Source organism: Rhynchophorus ferrugineus, unplaced genomic scaffold (assembly GCF_030347505.1).
Source record: "Rhynchophorus ferrugineus isolate W39M unplaced genomic scaffold, kcgeb_rfMv2 rfM9, whole genome shotgun sequence".
Classification (NCBI taxonomy): Eukaryota; Metazoa; Arthropoda; class Insecta; order Coleoptera; family Curculionidae; genus Rhynchophorus; species Rhynchophorus ferrugineus.
Window position 1 is genome coordinate 12513365 of NW_027472588.1, and position 23913 is coordinate 12537277.

Sequence of the window (23913 nt, forward strand, 5' to 3'; positions counted from 1 at the left end):
TGGTAAGAAGCATAATCAATATGTCAAAAACAATATTTATTTTACTTCAAATATATACATCAAGTATTCTAAAAAAGGCGGAGGCGTGAGGCACGTTAATATACAGTCTATATCTCCGACTTACAATCAAGATATAATACTATAATATTTTTATTCAGCTAATTACTGAAAATATAACCAAAAATATATTTGGTGTTTTTATATCTATCAACACAATTTAAAAAACCTCCACGTATTTATTCTTCAAGTTACAATATGTTATATCTTAATATAGAATGAACTAAGTAGAGTGACTATTATAATTTTTCAGTAACCAAATAATTATAGAGTTCTCAGTCAGTATTGTTTGTATAAAATGATATTTCATGTTATATAAAAGTATATTATTAAATCATTATTAAAAGGTGAATGCGCTAGGATGACATTAAAACTTATTTTAGTGGCTTTTACTACAAAAGTATCATACTTATGTTTTTTGATATAACATTTTTTAGGCGTCAAGATTTCTAATTTTTATATACTTGATATCTCATGATGGTCACCACGGTGATTTAATATATCTAAATCATCACATCTTTTATCCATGGTGGTTACTTGCCCATAGTTGTTAATAAACCTCACGATTTGCGAGAGGTATTCTAGAATTTCTATAGTATACAATGGTACGTAGATGTGTTTTTGATGTACTAGCTAGCCAGTAAAAATACAAGAATTATGTGTCCAAAATCCGTCTACACACATATTTCACATCAAATCAAAACAATGTAATGTGCTATAATAAATAAGCATAATTATAAATATTAATTAAATTAAAGCAATACTCAAAGATAGTATAATAATAATAATAGTTAAACTAAGTATACAAATAAAATTAATTAAAACACGTATTTTAACACTAACTTTTTATATTGCTAATGTCACAATAGCCCACAAATATGTGTTTTGGTCATTTTCACGGATATTTTGGTCAAATTCATATTTTCTTATTTCAGTATATATGGCAAAATAATTTCAAAGCTCTTGGAGAAGATCAACGAACTATATTAGAAGTCTTCTAAAATATTTACCTAGTAAATTAGTACTTTTCTCAAGGTATTTTGATTTGTAGATAATATTATGTCTTGTTGACATAACACTATATGTAATTATTATAAATTTACTAATTCAATATTCCGGGTGATTGAAAGTGGATGTTCATATATTATCATGGTGTTCTTGTTGATGTTATGTAACCTCTAGGTATGTAGATATTTTTATAATTATGTTAGGGTTCTATTTATAGGTCTATTTTTTTCACTAATCCATTGATATTTGTTCCATTACTTATTAATATTGCTCGGTGTGTTTAATAACACAGGGACCATTACAATATTTCTAAAAAAAATGAAAATAACGAATAAGATAAGTCAACCGCATATGTCGTGAAATAAATATTTACTTTTCATTTTTAATAGTACAGTGGGTAACTATATTAACGGATGTTACTAAAAACAATTTGTTTACTATGTTTAACCGGCTGACGAGATTCTACAAATGTGGGAACGATATTTACGTCTCAAATCCGTAGATTCCTGCTTTTTCATCGATTTGCATATCAAACTCCCCGAAAAACGAAACGGTTTTCCAATGATACGGAGGCGCAGGCGTATTTTCCCCCGTTATGGATTTTCCGAGCGGGAGTTTGAGATTCCCTCCCGTTATGGCTGCCAGTAGTGACCATGCCTTCACTATTCACCCTTCTAAATCGGTGAGTCAGATCAGTTAATATTTACATTGACAACCGCTTGTTATATAACTGGAAATTGAAGGTAAATTATGGAAATATGGTGGTTGTATGCGCTATTTAGTTCAATTTAATTTGAAATCGATAAAAAAATTAGGTAATATCAAGAATATTTTGCCTTTATTTTCTTCTAAGGAGTTGTATTGTTATAACCTTGGTGGGAAATATGCATATTTAATACGGACTGATTGTAAGAAGTGTGTGACGCCAGTGAAACATTATAAATGATATAGAATTAAACTAAGTCGGTAGGTAGTATCAATAGTGAGATCGTTATTATTTTATCCTTTAATTATTTTGACGATATATTCTCTAAATTAAAGAACAAATACTAATAATAATTTTCCTGCAACAAGTATTTTGATGAAACCTTTTATCTGTGTAGAGTGCGTTAATTAAATGCCATTTTCATTATCGGAATATTACTCATTATATTATCTCATGTATTTTCTTGATTGCTTGATAATTAATTATGATTGTATTCAAATAAGGAAAATAAAAATTATTTTATTAAACTGATTTTTTTTTATTTCGAGTTTGCTTAAGTATTTTGTTATTAATTACTTACCATAAATTAATTTGCTTTATATATGTCATTTAAGCGTCAAAATTATATTTAATTGTGGTTAATTATGAGTTTATTAATAAATTTCGTAATACCTTTTCGCGTATAGTTTATAATTTTATTGGTCCAATAACATTTGTGAAATTATCTATAGTACTGAGTTGGATCTAAAATTTTAATTATCATTATTGTATTAGGGTTAAAAATTAATAATGAAGGACTTTCAATAGATGACGTAACTTAATATATCGTGTCGAATACTTTTACAATTACATCAATGTCATAAGCTTTACTTCTCATTGTGTTATTTTGCTGTAAATAGAGTGTACATTTGGGTTGTTTCTGACATGCCATAACCACCATCTTCTTTTGATAAAATTACAGTGTTTTTATACTAATCGGTTTGAGAAAACAAGACTATATTTTGAACCATACAGAAAACGGAACGTACCATAACCTGAAATATATTAGATTTTAATTTAAGCTGGTAGTTTACTTGATCGACACAGGAAAGGGAAATCTCCATACACCATACCCTTCGCAGTGGTTTGCCGGATTTGATCTGACCATCTGAGACAGCGGAAATGAAGTCCAAGAATTTTTGTAACCACGAATGGGATCTCTTGCTAACCACTCAGCTTGATAAAGTGTTCGGCTTGGATGATGTTTGTCATTCTCGCAGTTCCAACTAATGAGGGTGTGGAGAATTATAATTTTTGATAATGAGCTCAGAAGGCTAATTGGATCATAGTTGGATGGTTGTTGATTTGTCTCCTTTTTTGGTAATAACGGAAATATGAGCGTGTTTCCAGATAGATGGACGACAACCTGAAAATGAAAATTGTAATATTTTTTAGTTCAGTAGGCAGGTTCAGAGGAATATTTTGAAGTTGTCGGATGATTGGATCGGGTGCTTTGCGATGAAGGGGCTTCTGAATAATTGTTGCGTCCCAGAATTTTAGTGACATCTTGGTCTTCGTTGGTATCGGAACTTTGACCGAGTTGATTGATGATTTCATATTGAAAAGACTCAGAAAAAAAATTGCTGATTTTTCTCCGTTTTCTATTCTTTTCTCTGATAACATTTTTTGTTCCCTGCCAAAATTTGTGAAGCACGGATTTGGGATTTTGATCTCTTATACGGCTTTGGATATCATTAGCCAGCGTAGAGATGGGTTCTTCTTTATTTACAGTTTCTTAAAATGTCTAATCGGTTTTCTCTGTTCAATTCCGTCTGTTCCCTAAACTCAAAAACGCCCCGAGAACGTATTTTTGAATCGGTTGAAAACATTTATGAATTCACTAGAAAAAAATGTTGGCATCAAATTTGGAAACATAAATAATCCCTTTTCATTTTGTTTTATTTTACGTTTATGCAATGTTACGATTTTATTCATTTTATTGATTCAACGATTCCTTCTAATATCTGTCCTGGAAGCAAAACAATTCGATGTTCCAAATTTATTTGTTATTAATCTCTTAGAACTTCAACAATACCCGTGGGCAATAAGTATTATAATATGATTTACGTTATACAATATAACTCTACTGATATGTACAAACTTATAATCTAAATCTTAATCTAGATACTATTCTAAACTTATTATTAACTTATTCCAAACTCTATCCTAACTTATTCTAAAGACTATTCTGACTTATTCTAAAGATTATTATATCTTACTCTATGTGTCTGTTAATCAGTTAGTATGGTAGTTACGTTTGAGCCTACACACTTCACTGTCATCGCGCACATTTAACTCTTTCGCGAGTGCATTAACAGTCTTTCAGAGTACTTCGCATTAACAATTCGAATCACACTCGTTATTGGTGCTAAGGGGATATCGCGCTGAATCAGTTTGTTGGGCAGGTAATATGGGGCACCGACGATGATCGCAACACTTTATTCTGGAACCTCTGAAGGATATCTAGGTTAGATTTGCTAGTACTAACCCATAGTTCAATACCATAGATCCAAATGGGTCTAAGTATTGACTTACACAACAAAATCTTGTCATCTAATGGTAATATTTACGTGCTATCCGCCATTACATATTTGTACAATATATTTGATAATTATACAATACATATATTTGATTTAGTTTAAGCCCAAGCTGTTTGCGTTTTGTCACTATATGTTTTTTCGTGTTAAACGTCGATCAAAATGCATTCCCAGATATTTAACGTTGTATGCTTACGGATGTTTATAATGGTTACATGGTTAGATTTTGTCTCGTTTGCTCTGGTATGCCATGTTTTCAACTACAATTCGACTTTGTTAAGATGAAGTTGGAGATTTCTTGTGGCTCATATTGGATCATCGTGTGATGATAATACCGCTGTATCGTCAACATATGTCGCAACAGTAGTATTTTTTGAATGTTCCATATAAACAGAGGGAGCTAATCTGCAATTTTATCATAAATACAAACTCGATATTCAAGATGATGATGACGGCACACTTACTTTATAAATTTATCTAAAACAAATTGTTGAAGCCAAGTCTTATAGTCAATATTAAAGTTTTGCAGCTCATACATAGCTAATCTAGGTGAGTAAGGGCAAGGTGACAAAACCCACAGTGATTCAATCTCAGTCGATTTAGAGGTACGGGTGACGAAAGAAAGGAACGTGAAGAGAGGAGAAAAATTCAGTTTTAATTTCAAAGAGTATGTTATGGTTGACCTCCTGGGCCCATCGATGCTATTTCTCGTTTTTGGTGAAAGACGAAATTAATGGGATAAGGTCAGTTTGGATACAGTACAGCCATTTGTGATGGAGAGGGAAGAGGAGGCTGCCGATTTAGCCGCACTATCCGCACGCTCAGATAGCCATTCAGATACAGGGTATTGATGATTGACAGTGATTCGGTAACCAGGGGATAGTTGAATTTCTATTTTAGCAAAATCGGTAAAGATTAGCCATTCTTTGAAAGTTTCTCTCGCAATGTAGGATAAATATTTGAGTATCCCAAAGAGTTCAGCGGTCAATATTGTCCAGGGAGCTTGAAACGGAATGCCAAGTTGTCCACCACAAATACACTGCCAAGCCCACTGCGAGATTTAGAGCCATCGATATATATGAAGAAAGGAAAAGTTCTCATAACTTGGACCGAATAAGATAAGGAGATCTCCTCTTATAAAATTGACATAATGATGTGTTTATAAAGGGATCGTGAAGATGCAAGGGGGGTTATTTTTCATTTATTCTCAAGCCATCTGCGACAATGCGACTATATAATAGCAGCGGTTAGTTGCATGAAAAATAATAGCATTAATATTGTTTTCTAAATTTTTGTTGTATAATTTCATTGTTTACTACGCTACTAATTGAACCATTGTAGGATGCCTGAGGGCGTCTATACTATTTTTTTAAAGGAACATGTTCAGCCTCCAAAGCTGCTCATAGTGAAATCCGGTGTTATTATTGGTTGTTTCTATACGGATTTTATGGTTACGTTACGTTTTATGGCACGTTAGCTATAGTATTCTTGAACAATTACAAAAGTTCCAGACGAATTAAGCGTGAGAATAATTGAGCGTAAGAATTAGTACAGTGTCTTCTAAGGACATTATGCGTCAGATTCATATTTAGAATAGTACAGTACAATTAACTTTCTCGGTCCTTGATACCCCTACCCGTACTTTTTCTACTTCAATGCCACATCAGCCGTTACATAGTTAAATCTTCTAAATGTTTGGTATAACGTTCGATATTCACGTTTCTATAAAGCAACTTCCAAATCGGCAGCCACACTAATCTAGTAGACCGAGCATGTTACAGCGGGTATATTTTGCTACAATATCAAGACCTTGAAATTATAGAAAAGTAATTCTATATACTGACAACGAAAATCTTCAGTACTTATCTACTTCTGATAGTTAACGGGTAAATTCAAATTTTTGTTAGACCGATTAGACGCGTATATGAATAAAACTAAATACTAGGTGATGAGCTCAGAAACAAATAACAAACAGCAAAATTAGTTTTTTTTTATTCAATATAATTCTCTTCAAGGGTGATACACCGATTACATTTTTGTAGTACGATTTGCCCTTTGCTTCAAAATAGGCCTCAGTTTCGGTGATTCAATCGACGAAAATTTCTTCCAAGCGAGCTTCCTTTTGAGATCTGAGAATAGGAAATAGTCGCTGGATGCCAGATCTGGAGAATACGGTGGATGATGGAGCCATGTTCATCCATTGTCACATTTCGACGCTCACAAACTCGGGTTTATTATGCTTGATCATCTTCAAACATTGCTTCGAATCATCAACTCGTCGTTGTTTTTGGTCAAAAGTGAGCTCGCGCGGCATCCAGTTTACACAGAGCTTTCTCATACCTAAATATTCGTGAATGATACGATGGACATGTTCAATTGATATCTTTAGAGTGTCTGTTATTTCATTCAATTTCAATTTACGAACATTCAAAATCATTTTGTGGATTTTTTAAATTTTTTCGCCGTTCTTTGATGCTCATTTCACCACGTTTAAACTTAGCATACCAATTCTTGATGATTGAGTTTCCTGGGGCAGTGTTCAGTAACTCGGCATCAAGCTTCAACTGTATTTGTTCTCTTCACAAAGCAATATTTTATCAACACGCAAAATTCTTCTGTATCAATTTTTTTCACAATTACGAAAGTTGCTTCGCTCAATATGCTATAATTCACAAACAAATGATCCGACAGCTGTCAAATTTATACACGCATCTTTTGAGGGTTAGGGCTAATTAAAAAACATATAGATTTAATTCAAGTAGCGCCATCTATGTGTCAGGTCGCGGACTTTTCAATTGACCTGTTAGACTCATGCCCTCCTGCCCTCATTTTGGGCTGCTTTGTTGTTCCCTTAAATATTATTGAACTTCTTCAGACATCTTGCAATGGATCAATTAGTTATGTGGGAGTGCGAAATGATTTGTCAAATTCATATCAAACCCTAGTTGGCGTTAAAGGTTTTTTTTTCAAAACAGACATGGTGCTCCTTGACCGATCTGATATTCGCTGGTACAGATGTTGATGCACTATTTGATATTTATAGTGATATATATTTAATGATATAGTTCTTGCACAGCCATATGGCATGAGAAATAGTGAAGAAAAGACGAAGTTTTGACAACTAACGAGTAGCTTGCTATTATACATGTCAACGAGATCCAGTTAGAGCAAGTGCAGGAGCTGAGTTAATCTAAGATGGTGTGTGTGAAAGAGGGGAAATCTTGCCATCATTTCTGTACGGCTTGACATTATTACACTCTGATATGTCAGTTTGAGATCTTTCACATGCGATGCCTCTGTGTCATGTCGTTTAAATGGACGAGAAAGGAATAAAACCTGCTGATCGCCAATCCGTAGTGAGATTTACTGAAGAATATAGGAAATCATGCGGCACCAGCAGCAGCAGCAGCTCTCCCCGAGCTCCGGCTATAGTTTCATGATATTAATGATCATGAAACACCAGTTACAAATGTACAGTCAAAGTAATAAAAGAGCTTTTACACAAAGAGAATACCATATTGAGATGCTCACCATAAAGCATATTCGCTAGACAATTCATGGGTCAACTTGAACGTTGCTTGTTTGATAAATTTATCACAGTTTTGGAACGAAATTTCATACTCTAAATACCTAATATATAGAAAATGTATAGAATCAACGTTTGAGAGATACCGAGAAGTAATAAAAAATAAGTATATTGCAACAAAATATCGTTAGGATAATAAAATATTTTCGTATTTTCCAATTATTAATTGTATAATATTTAACAATAATAACGGCTAATAAAGGGCAGACAGCATATGTATTTAAAAAAAAAGTTTTTGCTGTCTGAATGACACTAATTATTCTACAGATCTTTAAAGTTTCTCAATAAGGGCGGGTACGGAATATTGAATGAGAATAAAACAAGTTATATGGGAGGTATTATAACACATGGGCTCAAAAATACAGGGCCTGACACATGGGTGGCACTAGTTTTATTGTATTTATCGCTTTTTCAGTGTACTAACCTTCAACAGAAAGCTGTTAAAATTTCATGATATTATACTGATAAGTTTGTGAGTTATTGTGCTAAGAGTGACACTGCTTTTGTTATTTTCTAAACAATGAATCAAAAATAATTTCGTGTTTTAATTTTACACTGTTTGTTGATGGGAAAAATTATCATTCAAGCGAAGCAATGGATTGAAGAGTGTGCGACTCCGCTCTATCAGAAACAACAATAAAACGTTGGTTTTCTGACTTCAAATGTGGTCGTAGAGGCACGACGTAGAACGCAGTGGACGTCCAAATGAGGTGGTAAGACATTTAAAAAATCCACAAAATCGTTTTGAATGGACGAAAAGTGAAGTTGCGTCAGTTAGCTAACATTGTAAAGATATCAAGAGAAAGTGTTAGTTTTATATTGCATGAACTTATGATTATGAGAAAGCTGTGTCCAAAGTGGGTGCTCATTGCTGACCAAAAATAAGAACGTGTTGGTGATTCTGAGCGGTGTTTGAGGAATGATTCGGGCAATATTTAAACGTAACAAGCCGGATTTTTTGCGTCGATATGTGACAATGGCTGAAACATGGATCCATCACTTCACTCCGGAATCAACACGATCGGAATCTGAGTGGACAGCAACAGGTGACAGACATACGGATTACGCATACATTTATGTAGGAGATTATGCCGATGAATGAACAAAAAGTTGTTACGCACTGGATTTTTATCATGACATGTTGCTCAATCAGTATAATTTATATATCAGTAATTGAATAATAAACAACAGGTTAAACAGGTGCTGTCAATATGATGACGTCGAGAAACAGTATTTTCATTTTTCCTTTTCTTCTTGTTATTCATATACATTTGAAGTGCTAATTAGTGATATGTGTAATACTTTGATCAATGATCTTTTGCCACTTTTCTGGTCTAAATACAGAAACAATTAACTTTCACAATCCTCTTTTGAAGTCGGCTTTTCACCATTATGGTCTGATGGTGGATGCACCAAAACTTCCTAGCCAGTATCTCAGGTAATCATTATCATTATCAGCAAATAATACTGTCATTAGGAAACGTCTAATCTCTTATCACAATACATATTTATATTACAATAAACAACAGCAGTAAAACAGTTTTTAGTAAAATTTCACTTATTATATCATAATAACTCGGCGTGATATAATTGTTTCCTTGTATTATACAATCTGATAACAGTTTTAATTTACATATGGATTTACATATAATACATTTACAAGAGATAACATTTTCATTGATATAGATTGTACAATATCAAGAAAACCTTATATCACGTTTATTTATATGTTCATTCAGTTAAATAAGAAGGGGGCGATAAAATTAGCCACATTTTTTTTATTATTTAATTATTACATTGCTACTAGACGTTTCCGTCTAACCTACAATTTGTCTTTATGATAACTTAAATCTAGGTATATAATTAAGAGGACCCATCGGCTCTATCTCAATCTCTGGCGAAATAATGTTTATACATGTCACTGCTGTATTTTTTATTATGTGCACCTCACTACACAACACTACCCAAAATCAGACGGTTTGATTCTTTTGAGTCTGTGTCCTATTCTGGTGGCATCCAAAAGCTACAATACTTCAATATTCTCATGAGAATTGAGTCTTTCCTCATGCACCCTTGCAATTCTCTTGATTTCTTGAGCGACTGTGGGTATCTGAAGGTCTCGATGTAGGTTGTAGATGTAGTCCTATAGTATTTGGGTGTGCCCACAATACCTCTCAGGACTATGTTCTGAAAAATTTGTATTTTATTTATGTTACTCTTTGCAGACCATCCCCACAATTTAACTCCGTATGTCCATAGAGGTTTCAGTATTTGCTTATACAATAACAGGTAAATTGACCGTTAGTTGTCGGCCTGACACATAGATGGCGCTACTAGAATTAAGTCCATATGTTTTTAGTTAGCCCTAATCCTCAGAAGATATGTATTTGACAGCTGTCGGATCCACAGCGTGTTGATAAAATAATAATTTTTGAGGGGAAAAAATACAGTTGAAGCAAAAACTTGTCTTGATGCCGAGTTTCCGGATACTGCCCCAGGAAAATTAACCATCAAAGATTGGTATGCTAAGTTTAGACGTGGTGAAATGACTACCGAAGACGGTGAACGCCCAAAAGAGGTTGTTACCAACGAAAACATTTAAAATATCAACAAAATGATTTTGAATGACCATAAATTGAAATTAAATGAAATAGCAGATACTTTAAAGATATCAACTGAATGTGTACATCATATCATTCACGAATATTTGGGTATGAGAAAGCTCTGTGCAAAGTGGCTGCCGCGCGAGCTCACTTTTGACCTAAAACAACGATGAGTTGATGATTCGGAGAAGTGTTTGAAGATGATCAGCGTAATAAACCCGAGTTTTTGTATCGATATGTGACAATGGATGAAACATGGCTCCACCATTTTACTCCAAAGTCCAATCGACAGTCATCCGAGTGGACTACTCACGATGAACCCGCTCCAAAACGTGGGAAAACGCAACAGTCGGCTGGCAAAGTTATGGCGTCTGTATTTTGGTATGCGCATGGAATAAATTTCATCGACTACCTTGAAAAAGGAAGGATCATCAACAGCGACTATTACATAGCATCTTTGGACCGTTTGAAGTACGAAATCGCCAAAAACTGCCGCATTTGAAGAAAAAGAAAGTGCTGCTTCACCAAAACAATGCAACGTGTCACAAGTCAGTGAAAACGATGGCAAAAATCCATAAATTGGCCTTCGAATTACTTTATCATCTACCGTGTTCTCCAGATCTGGCCCCCAGTGACTTTTTCCTGTTCTCAGATCATAAAATAATGATCGCTGGGAAGACATTTTCGTCGAATGAAGAGGTAATCGCCGAAACTGAGGCCTATTTTGAAGCAAAGGACAAATCGTACTACAAAAATGGTATCGAAAAGTTGGAGAGCCACTATAATCAGTGTATCACCCTTGAAGGGAATTATGTTGAGTAAAAAAAGTAATTGTGCCAAAAAATATGTTTTAGTATGGTAAGCCGGGAATTTTTAAATTGATGTGTTAGCAATTTATTATGTACTGATAATTGTGATTTTCTTCCAATTAGCCAGTACATTTTCCTATGTTTCAATTCCAGTTCTTTTCTTTTCTTCTTCATATGTACAGATTTACTTACGTTAATTCTTATTTTCTAAGCTTGTGTCCAATTATTTATATTGTCACTTGCTGTTATAATTTTCATGAGGCTTCTTCACTATTGTCTCCTACAGCTATAATCGCACTATCATCAGCAAATGTAACCATCGTAATATTATCCATTTGTGGTATATCACAAGTGCAGAGGAGATAAAGAATTGGTCGCAGTACACTTCCTTGTGGTACACCTGCTTTAGCTTCTTTTATTGTAGAGTAAGCTTCTTCTTGTTCGACACTAAACATTCTGGTTGTAATGTACGATTTTAATAGTTCGGTGTGTTGTTTTGGTAGCATTTTCTGTAATTTATGAACAAGGACTTCATGCCAATCCTTGTCGAAGACTTGTGCTACATCTAAGAATATAGTTGAGCATACATTTTTACTTTCGTAGGCTTTTTCAATAACATCTGTTATTCTGTAGACCTGGTCAATGGTTGAATGCTTGTTAATAAACCCAAACTGGTGCGTTGGTATTAGGTTTTTTCTCTCTATGATCGGTTTTATTCTTTTAAATTTTTTTCAAAAACCTTAGATATTACTGGCAGCAGTGATATAGGTCTATAGGCTTTTATTTTGTTTGGTGGCTTCCCAGGTTCTGGGATCATTATAATTTCCGCCATCTCCCAAATGCCTGGCACATGTTCTAATCTAAATGCTGTATTGATCAAGTTGGTGAGTTTTATAATTCCCTTTCTCGGTAGTTTTTGCAGTAATCGTCCTGTTATTAAATCGTAGCCTGGTGATTTCTTGGGGTTAATGTCAGTTTTAATAACTTTGGTTAGCTCTTTCGGCGTGACTAATTCAATCATCGAATTTTCAGCTTCTATGTTCGGCAAATTATGTTCAATATCAGTTTCGTTTGGTTTGAATGTTTTTTCTAGATATTCAGCAAATGCTTCTGCTTTTTGGTGATTGTCACGTGTCCAATTCCCACATAGCCACATTTGAAAACGAGATTCTTAAGTAAAAGTTAAAGTGCTTAATTTATGACAGTCACTGAAATCCTGACGCTTTAATCCCTACATCAAATGAATTTTATATATTGTATATTACGGTCTTGGATTCTAAAGATACTGGCTACCAAGCTACCAAACTACACGAATTCGTTCACGGAGTTAATTTCAAGGAGTAAGCTGACCCAATAGAGTATTAAACTTTTTGAGAAACCTTGTATTTGCTTACATAAATATTAACCGCCATGGGAAATAAAAAGCAATTTAAGTAATAGGATATTAATTGCTGTTTCATTTATTTCCTAGAATATTTTGATGAAGCAGGATGGCTCCTACTGCGATATAGAATTTAATGGAGGCCGAAAAATATTTCGGTGATGGATATAATTGAAGCAAATAATTATAAATATGTTTTATTTTGACTTGTTGATTTTTAATCAAGAATGTCTATTAAATCATTGAATTTGTTACGAAAGAAGTAATGTTCATAGCTAGGTTTTAATCTTCTCATCTTTCTAGAATATTTTTTAGAAATGAATTACATCTTAAATTTGATATGCTTAGTATAATCTTAATTTACAAATTAATTTTTTAATTTGTAAATTCAATTCAAATTAATTTTATTTCATTTTTACTACTGTTATGTTCTACTTGCCTTAATAGACAAGCAAGGCGAGTACGGGGTTAATACATCAGTATTTATTTGCTACCTAACTACAGTTAAGTATACACTAAACAAGTCCGTGTGGTTTGGTTGGCTTATCTCTAAATTGGCAAATATGATTGAGAATATCTTCCGACTAACCAGTAATAGTTGCTTAACAGTTAGCCTAATCTGCTCTGCTTTTTGTCCAACATAATGTTTCCAATTTAACCTACCATCTACATCAAGTTTTTGCTATTTCACCCCAATGTAAAATTAATATGAACATATTTTGATGCTGTTAAGCTGTATTTTCCAGTCCCTGGTCCATTTGTGTATCTTGTTCACTGCTGCTCGTATTTTCTCTACACCCTTAGGTAAATATATATCTTTGCCATGATAATTGTGTCGTAAATAAATGTTCCAAGTACTGTTTCTTTCTTGTTAGGATGTGTAGCTGTGTAGACCAAATGTAGCAGTGGTCTCAAGACACTACCTGGGGGAACTCCAGCCGATATAGGTTTAAGTCTTGAGAATACCCCTTCATGCGAAACCATAAATTTTCTTTTGAAAATATATGATTCCGGATATGATTGAACCCAAATGGCATACACGTTCAAAAACTTGTAAGACTATACTGAGGGAAGCTGAATGAGATTAATAATAAGACTAATAATACCCTATGGTCTAATAACTATAGAAATATATATCCGTAACCAGTGTCAGAATATGGTCATTTCATAGAAGAAGAGCTTCTAAACTAGACCGTGACAGATCTTTTCACAGAATGTTAATGTTTTTTATGTAATTATATAGAAGCTACAAGAATTTTATACGCTAAAGAATATATAGACTTACGTACCTTATAATAACTTTTTATGTGAAGACTTTTCATTAAAAGCTTTATTTAAAACATTTTCTCTGTTTATTTTTTGCTTTGATTGCAAAAAAGACGACAATTTAATTACTTTCAAAGCTTAATATAATTTTTAGGAGCTGCTAAAATCCATGAAATTGTTATTGTAGATATCTACTAATGCCAACTGAACAAATTGACAAATACATTGTTGTAAATATTGCAAATGTTGCTATTGTAGTTGAAAAAGGAATTTATACCGCATACAAGGCCCTCACCTTTAATAACTACTTCTTCAGATGGATGTCAGACTAACATCGTTCTTTCGACACTGTATCGCCATGTTACCAGAATGATGAAAAATTGTAAATGAAAATTTGCAAAAAAATAATAATGGAAATTTTTTATATTAATTTTAATTAACATTATCAGAGTACTTAACATATATCAGATCCGGAACTTATTGAGTGATTATATTTTGGCTTAATTATCTTCTGATAATATTGTTCTGATAATAATATTTATTTGCCCAAAAAGACCAACAGGCATTTCCAAGGTCTTGATTTTTATACAACATATTTTTATAGGCTTTATTTAATTAGTAATATGGATATGAAATTTAGTGTTGTTCATATTTTAATTTAGTTCAATTAAATTCATAAACTGTGTGTTTAATTGTTGTGTCATCAAAAAATTCCAAGATAACTGATAACTAGTTTAATCTAAATATATGTTACAAGATAAAGGAAGCAGGTGATGTAAACATTGTTGATTTTTATATCGAGGAATGTAATTTTATTGATGTGTTCGTATCGAATCAACCCTAAATCAAAATGTTGGTTTGATGATTGTCCAAATCTTTTTTACGTGAATTGTGGTATTTTATTATCGATGTGGTATTATTGCACATGTCATAGGCTATAGTTTAGCCGACCCAGTCATGGCGAAATGTAACACAAGCATTAAGGTAATTAGAGTAATAAAATGAAAACCCAGTGAATCGTTATTGAAATTTAAAAAATCGCGGAAGTTCTATTTTTGTTATAAAATCAAGCTATTGTAAGTATAATTATTTTTCGTCAATTACACAGCAATACACGGTTTTGGAAAAGAAGTCTATACAGTAAATAGGGAGACTGAAACCAAATTCAAGCAGCCCGTTTTTTTAAATTGGTTCTAGTTTTAAAAATATTCAATAAAAACATGATCTTACTATATTGAATCATTAAAGGCCATTAATCAAATTAAGAATCATTCCTTCGTGAAAAAATCCTTGGTATCGTCTTTCGATTTTCATTATATCTTGGTGTAGCCGCTCTCCTTGCTTGTTGCTCGCGTCATCCAAGTTTTGTGGGTAAAAACTAGATGTGAATGCAGGAAATTTATCTTGAGAGGCATTTGAGTATTTGTAATCTGGTGATTTGTGGTCACTGAGAAAGTTGTGAATACTTTGAAATGATGCCCATGTTGCTGCTTGTTGCTTCATTGGGCGTTAAGCATTTTCTAAGCTTTGGGTCAACCATTAGTTTTCGAGTCATGTCCGACAAATAACACTTAATGAATTAAATGTCTTTCTTCGAATTTTGAAATCGCTTTCATTTGCTCGCCGGTGATGTAGACGAAGTTTTTAAGGCATTTTCGAATTTGTAATTGATCACTTGTACAGCTTTATTCTTCACGGGCTACCAAACAATTTCGATGCCTATGGCTTGTGAGTATTTACTACAGTAAAACCAAAGTACTAACAATACGCACCTATCAGTGCATTTATCATGATTTTTCTATATTTACCTAGCCTATAACATCCCCAAATGTAACAAAACATACTTTGAATATGCATTTTTACACGCTTCGAATCACAGTTACAGCATGAAAAAAGTTCCAAATGATGTTTAATGCAACGCCTTCAGCTCATAGTCGTTATTATAAGTGCGCAGTGATGATATCATCCGCGAGCTCAAAAACTTGAACCAATCTTAACTCACGGATTGAATATCTGAGTACAGTGCATCAAATAACGTTAAAAATCGTTTTTCTCTGCTCGTGTCCAAAAGCTGACCTCAATTTGTAAACTTGTGAAATTGAAAAAAACTTGTGAAAACCTTTAATACAGTTCAGAAAAATGTAGTTTAAAAAATTTTAATATTATTAAAAATTACTAATTACTAAATAACTTTGTAGTGGATGACACTGTGTCCCAACACCCTTCAAAACACCAGTTAACATAACGAAATCCAAGAAGAAATGATTCGGCAGTTTTGAGTTATGTTTCGGTTTTTCAGTTTCTGGGTCTCTTGGTTTTGAAACTCCCGAAATACTTGATTTTATTAGTCGCAATCTAATCTCCTGCATGCAAATCTACGCAATAGTGAATTTACGACTCCAAATGGCAAGGTCGTATACAAAGTCGCATGCGATCAATCGCTAGTGGATCTACTTGCGGAATCCAGAACATCAATGTTTTGGAGATCAGGAGTTTATAATCGAAATGGCACATAAATTCCAGACAATAGAACACCTAAATGATACACATATTACAGATTGATATATAAATTTTTAAAAGATTAAGCGGTAAGAGTGAATATACCAATGACTTTCAAAAATTTTGATGGAACCTTCCTAAAGTCTCATGGATATCTTCAGCGATTGAAAGGAGTACATTATCAGAACCCTCTTACAATCATAAAATCATCATATTGTAGCGACCTTGAGGCATGTCCAATTTTACATCGTGGAATAACGGTCTACAAAATACCCAGAAATATAATCCCAGATGTTGAACACGGGTGGGGAACCCGTTAACGAATAACTGGCAACCCCGAGACGTTTATCTGGGATGTTATTGAAGGGTATTTCCATATATTCAGTGCTCAACCATTGTTTGATTTAGACGTGCCACCATCGACTGCCCAAGCCTCGTCTCCAGGTAACACCGCTGCCATCCGTTTTATCTAATTGTATTTTTCACATTTTTTATATAGTCAATAAATAACGGTCACATAATGTAAACACCACTGTTTCATTTCGTTTTACCTCCATTCACCGAGCCACATCATTTACCCTAAAATATAATCATTACCCATCTTAGAAATTAACCATTGGACTAGCAATTGATATTACATAAACTGCAATTTCTGATGAAGAATAGTAAGACCGTTGGAGTCAACCAGGTCATCACAAAAATGATCAAAACCGGTGGGAAAATGTTGTTTCAACAAGTTCATACAAATTTGGTGATCGGAGAAAGTACCGTCAGCATGTAAGAATGATCCTATGTTGAAGATACGACCATGGACATGAATCAAGATTAGGGGATGTGAGATGTATCATATCATCATATTACATATTATCGATATATATCGAATACATAATCGAGTCAATATCGACATATCAGTCTGAAGAATCGATATATTCATATTTCTTTTTTTTAAGTAAATTAATCGAAAATTTGTATATAATTTCCCGTCCGTAAAACATCAATAAATAGTACAAAATAAAAAATACGTTTTTATTGTTGTATCATAATTTTATATAAAAAAAAACGTTAATCCAAGCATTTTGTACCAGTCATCGAACGTAAAAACAGTAACTTTTTGCTTCTGCTATTTGAACTGAACATGTACATATCATATCGTGATATATCATTCGTGAATATTTGGGTATTAGAACGCTCTGTGCAAAGTAAATGCCGCGCGAGCTCATTTTTGACCAAAAACAACGGCGAGATGATGATTGCTGTGTTTGAAGATGATCAAGCGTAATAAACCCGAGTTTTTGCGTCGATATGTGAAAATAGATGAAACATGGCTCCATCATTTCACTCCGAAGACCAATCGACAGTCATCCGAGTGGACTACTCACGATGAACCCGCTCCAAAGCGTGGGAAAACGCAACAGTCGACTGGCAAGGTTATGGCGTCTGTATTTTGGGATGCGCATGGAATAATTTTCATCGATTACATTGAAAAGGGAAGGACCATCAACAGCCACTATTACATAGCGTCATTGGATCGTTTGAAGAACGAAATCACCAAAAAAGGCCGCATTTGAAAAAAAAAGAAGGTGCTGCTTCATCAAGAGAATGCACCGTGTCACAAGTCAGTGAAAACGACTTCGAACTGCTTCCTCATCCACCGTATTCTCCAGATCTGGCCCCCAGCCTGCTCTCAGATCTCAAAAGAATGCTCGCTTGGAAGTAGTTTTCGTCGAATGAAGAGGTATTCGCCGAAACTGAGGCCCATTTAGAAGCAAAGGACAAATCGTACTACAAAAAAGGTATCGAAACGTTGGGGGGTCGCTATAATCAGTGAATCACCCTTGAAGGGAATTATGTTGAATAAGAAAACTAATTTTGCCAAAAAAATGTGTTTTAATACGGTAGGCCGGGGACTTTTCAATTGACCTGTAGTAAAGTAAGCTCATCGGCGTCGTCGTTGATTTTCTTTTTATTTGGCAGGTTGTTTCAATCGTTGTGGCTTAGAGTGACAGGAACATAACATAAGCCACAATTTTTTTGGGTTTCGACGATTTTATTGTCATTTTGTCACTGTAAGATTGTGATTTTGCGCTTAAAAACATACATTTTATATATTTTTTTATAATAAATTGAAGTAAAACATATGACAAAGTAGGTATAGATATTTTTTGGTATAAATAAGATGAACGTCAACAGCGATATGTCAACGTTAAAGATAATAAGAACAAAAGTGAACAGTTAAGCGATATAAAGAGAAACGACAATTATTAAGAGTTAAGGGAACGATTCATAAAAGTTAAATTTTATGAAAATAATCGACCTCTCGCAAAAATCCCATCAATCGATCAATTATCATCGATTATTGTCGATAGTCGTCGAGTATCCCTATAATTATTCAGTCCGAATCGTATTCTTACCGAGGAATGGCGATGGCAGTCGCTCAGTAGGTGAAAAACTGGTGATTGGTCACAGAATTCACAGCTCGATGCAGCGCTTGAGGACAAGTGGCTGTGAGAGAAATAATAGTGTTCCAATCTCAGATAATTGACTTTCACTGCTTGGGAACTGGTAGGAGGAAGAAAAAGGAGATTGAAAATTTATTTTTATTTAAAGGGTATATTTAATCCATCCTCTGAGTCCGTTTGAGTGTATTGCGGCTCTGGTAAAGGTTCTTATGATAGGGTATAGGTCAGTGTGAATACATATGTTCGCGACGGCAGACCTCGCCGTGGTTTCTACCTGTTCGTTCTCCTGTATTCCAATCTTAAAGGGGATCCATAAGCGTAAGCAAATGGCCAGTCAGCAAGAGCGATCGATCGATTTTTCAAAATAAAGCTTCAAATAAGAAAAATCCCTTAAAACTAATGTTATAATATGCTTAACATGTTTTATTTTAAATTTTTGTGTTGATAGAATAAACCTGATTAGTTATACTATAATGAATACCGATAGCCTATATTAAAAAATGTTTTTTTTACAATAATATTATTGGAGTTCCAACCTAAGTGATTCCATCTTACCATCTCTGATGACTAAAAATATTATAAAAAATATTATATTATGTATAAAAACAATTCGTTGAGACATCTTATTGTGAGTGAATTCCCAAATTGTCATAATTCATACGATCCAATAACAAACATAATTACAAACGACGGACTGATGTATTACAATATCATTCGCTACGTTAATTAAACTCATTAATTTCTCGGCCTTTAAAATAAAGGCGACCCTTAATAAAGGGATGAACTAATGGTCTTTCTTTTTCATATAATCAGGAGACTTATTATTTCATCCTTTTTTGAAACTTTTCTCATTATCAGGCCTTTTAATGAGTTCCCTTTCATAGACTCTTTTTATAGATTTTTAAATATTAGCTTTGTCTTATCACTGATTATCGGATTGCTGAAGTTATAGAATGTCGAAATTTTTTTAGGATAGATACATATCTCAATATTATGTTTGAAAATTATGAGTTGTGAAATATAAGCGTCGTTTAATAAGTTCGTAAAAATTAGAAAAATAATATCATTTAATCTTTTTATCTCAGTTTTTAAGTAATACTAAAAATTTTAATGAGAATACTGAAAAATGGAAAACTACCGGGTTGAGACAAAATAGTACAAAAAATGCAGAAAAAATATGACAAAAAGACAATAGATTATAGAAAAAGGAACAAATTTGACAAGATAGGCAACTAGCACTTATTGTTCCGATACATAAAAATGCAGACAAAAAAGTAATACTGTTATAATTATGGAGGGAATACTCTGTTTTGCACAGCCATGAAGATATAAATACCACAAAAATATATAAAAGAGCCTAAAATATGTTGTAGAGTCTATCCAATAAAACAGCCAATGCATATCAGTATGCCGCAATGTTGCCGCATTAACTTACAATTTTGGTTTACCATATCCACCGGTTTGTAACCTATATAATTAAATTATTATAAATGTTATGAAGAATTTTGAAGAGATTTGACAACTGTGTCGACCAGCACCAACATAAATCCAACTATATAGATTGATTCGGTTTCTAATTTAAAAAGAGAAAATGTTGTTTGTTTAACCAAGGTAAAATTAGAGTGAACTATTCGGTCCGAGTTTAGAACGAATTTTACATTTTGTAATTGTTTATAGAACTATATTTGGCATTAACAGGTCACTTGAAAAGTCCCCGGTTTACCATAGCAAAACACATTTTTTTGCCAAAATATTTTTTTTTATTCAACATAATTCCCTTCAAGGGTGATACACTGATTATAGCGACCCTCCAACTTTTCGATACCATTTTTGTAGTACGATTTGCCCTTTGCTTCAAAATAGCCATCACCTCTTCATTCGACGAAAATTTCTTGCCAGCGAGCATACTTTTGAGATCTGAGAACAGGAAATAGTCGCTGGGAGCCAGATGCCTTCGTTTTCACTGACTGGTGACACGTTGTATTGTCTTGGTGAAGCAGTACTTTCTTTTTCTGCAAATGCTGCCTTTTTTAGCAATTTTGTCCTTCAAACGGTCCAATAACACTATGTAATAGTCGCTGTTGATGGTCCTTTCTTTTTCAAGGTAGTCAATGAAAATTATTCCATCCACATCCCAAAATACAGACGCCATAATCTTGCCAGCCGACTGTTGCGTTTTCACACACTTTGGGGCGGGTTCATCGTGTGCAGCCCACTCAGATGACTGCCGATTGGTCTTCGGAGTGAAATGAGGGAGCCATGTTTCATTCATTGTCACATATCGACGCAAAAAATCTAGTTTATTACGCTTGATCATCTTCAAACACTGCTCAGAATCATCAACTCGTCGTTGGTCGGTTTTTTGTCAAAAGTGAGCTCACGCGGCACCCACTTCGCACAGAGCTTTCTCATACCCAAATATTCGTGAATGATATGATGTACACGTTCAGTTGATATCTTTAGAGTGTCTGCTATTTTATTCAGCTTCACTTTACGGTTATTCAAAATCATTTTGCGGATTTTTTAAATGTTTTCGTCGGTAACAACCTCCTTTAGGCGTCCACTGCGTTCACCGTCTTCGGTGCTCATTTCATCACGTCTAAACATAGCAAACCAATCCTTGATAGTTGATTTTCCTGGGGCAGTGTCCGGAAACTCGGCATAAAGCCAAGTTTTTACTTCAACTGTATTTTCCCTTCAAAAAGCAATATTTTATCAACACGCGAAATTCCTTTTTTCCCTCAAAATGTTATAATTCACAAACTAATGATCCGACAGCTGTCAAGTTTATACACGCATCTTTTGAGGGTTAGGGCTAACTAAAAATGTTTTTAAAATGCAGTCAAAAGCCTCACACTGCATTCGATGACCTTTAGTCGTCTTTTTCTTTAAACTGAAATAAAAAAGTAAAACTGCGATGCGATTTACTCCGTACAAATTCAGACATTTTCAACGCACTGAGAAAAATATTCAAGCTTTGAAGAATGCCCCTAGTTCATGGATTTGAAGAAAAGGAAAATGCTGCTTCACCAAGACAATTCACCGTGTCACAAGTCAGTGAAAACGATGACAAAAATCCATGAATTGGGCTTCGAATTACTCCGTACAAATTCAGACATTTTCAACGCACTGAGAATATGTTTTATTCACAGTTCAACGAAATGCCAAATACTGAAAAATGGCGCATCACTGACTTTGACATGAAGTTCTTTACAAATGTACCGATTTAATACACAGTAATACCATCTGTTGTAGATCCTTTAAATTAATTTGTAGACCTGATATTATTCTCAAATCGCCCTTAGACAATAATAGCAATCGCAATGGGTGTTTCTCTATAAACAAATTATAAATAATATTTTATGGTTTAAAGTGAATAATGTTGATTCAAGCTCAGAAATATGTACCTATATCAAGATTTACATGCGACGTTACTGTATTTAGATATCATCAAAGCTTATCTTGGCCCTCATATGTCATACCGATCCTCGACACCGTACCTACTCACAGTTCGATTGCGAACGGCGATATATATTTTTGTCAAAATATTGTTAAAATTTGTTTGATTAATACATTTCTACCAAAGGTTTACGCATAGATTAGTGAATTGTGTTCTATAGTGAAACTGGAAAAATAAAAAGTGGAGTGGAAATAACAAAAGCACAAATATAAAGTTAAATTGTAGGTTATAGTGAAACAGGTGAGTGTTTTTTATTATCAAACTTTAAAATACTGTTGTTTAATTACAAACGAGATAATGGAAATATATCAAATATGACCAAATGTATACATAAAATATTATATATCGAATATATCGACTGAATTCGACAGTTTTCCCTAGTAAAACAGAAAATTATGGTATCACAATGAAAATGTGTTATATCGCGCGACTCTTGGCTACGAAAACTGTGTATTCAAAAAGAGGGCGACGTGTTTATATTAAAATTTAATGTTGGTGATGAGTCAGGCGTCTAAATATTAGGGGTTTGGTTTGTGTTAGGATAAATTTAAACGCTCACTGTCGTTTTGTAACGCTATTCAACAAATCTTTTCTTAATATCATATAGTATGTAAATTAAAAGTCTTTATTATTTTAAACGTTTCACCTTTCATAACTGACTGAGTTGGTAGGTTCCCGGAGAGATTATAAGGCTGTTCACTCTTGAATTCATTCAATTTCTGGAATCAAATTAGTTATTAAGAAAAAAAGGCTCAATCATTAAAATTAGAAGAAGTGTATTGAAAGGTGCTCAAAGACCCTTAGCCATAAACTATTGTAATTAGAAAATATTCAAGCTTTGAAGAATGCCCCTAGTTCATGGATTTGAAGAAAAGGAAAATGCTGCTTCACCAAGACAATTCACCGTGTCACAAGTCAGTGAAAACGATGACAAAAATCCATGAATTGGGCTTCGAATTGCTTCCTCATCCACCTTATTCTCCAGATCTGGCCGCCAGCGACTATTTCCTGTTCTCAGATCACAAGAGAATGCTAGCTGGGAAGAAATTTTCCTCGAATGAAGAGGTGAACCCCGAAACTGAGGCCTATTTTGAAGCCAAGGAAAATCGTACTACACAAATGGTATCGAAATGTTGGAGGGTCGCTATAATCAGTGTATCACCCTTGAAGGGAATTATGTTGATTAAAAAAAAATTTTAATGTGTTTTAATATGATAGGCCGGAGACTTTTCAAAGCAAAAGTCCCGTTGGCATTTCGATTGCGTAAAACTTTGTTCAAAGAAAAGATAAGTAAGTTTGGTATTCATAAAAAAGTTTATTTGGTCTTTACATTTGTTTTATTTGTAAATGATCTAACTGAACGTGTACATCATATCATTCACGAATATTTGGATATGAGAAAGCTCTTTGTAAAGTGGGTGCCGCGCGAGCTCACTTTTGACCAAAAACAACGACGAGTTGATGATTCGGAGCAGTGTGCAAAAGAGCAGGGAGCAGCAGAGC

General features: G+C 33.9%; 1 protein-coding gene across 3 annotated transcripts in view; it reads left to right on the forward strand.

The window, feature by feature from the left end:
* Positions 1 to 1609: 1609 nt before the first annotated feature.
* Positions 1610 to 23913, forward strand: part of LOC143202280 (glycoprotein 3-alpha-L-fucosyltransferase A) — a 46234-nt gene continuing 23930 nt past the window's right edge. Inside the window, exon 1 of one of the 3 annotated variants that reach the window (XM_076413644.1) lies at positions 1610 to 1747. The gene's annotated coding sequence lies outside the window, so the exon portion shown is untranslated. Of the gene's footprint in view, positions 1748 to 1786; positions 1809 to 22510; positions 22651 to 23913 lie in introns of those variants that run through there. The other 2 variants (XM_076413646.1, XM_076413643.1) reach the window with 2 other exon arrangements.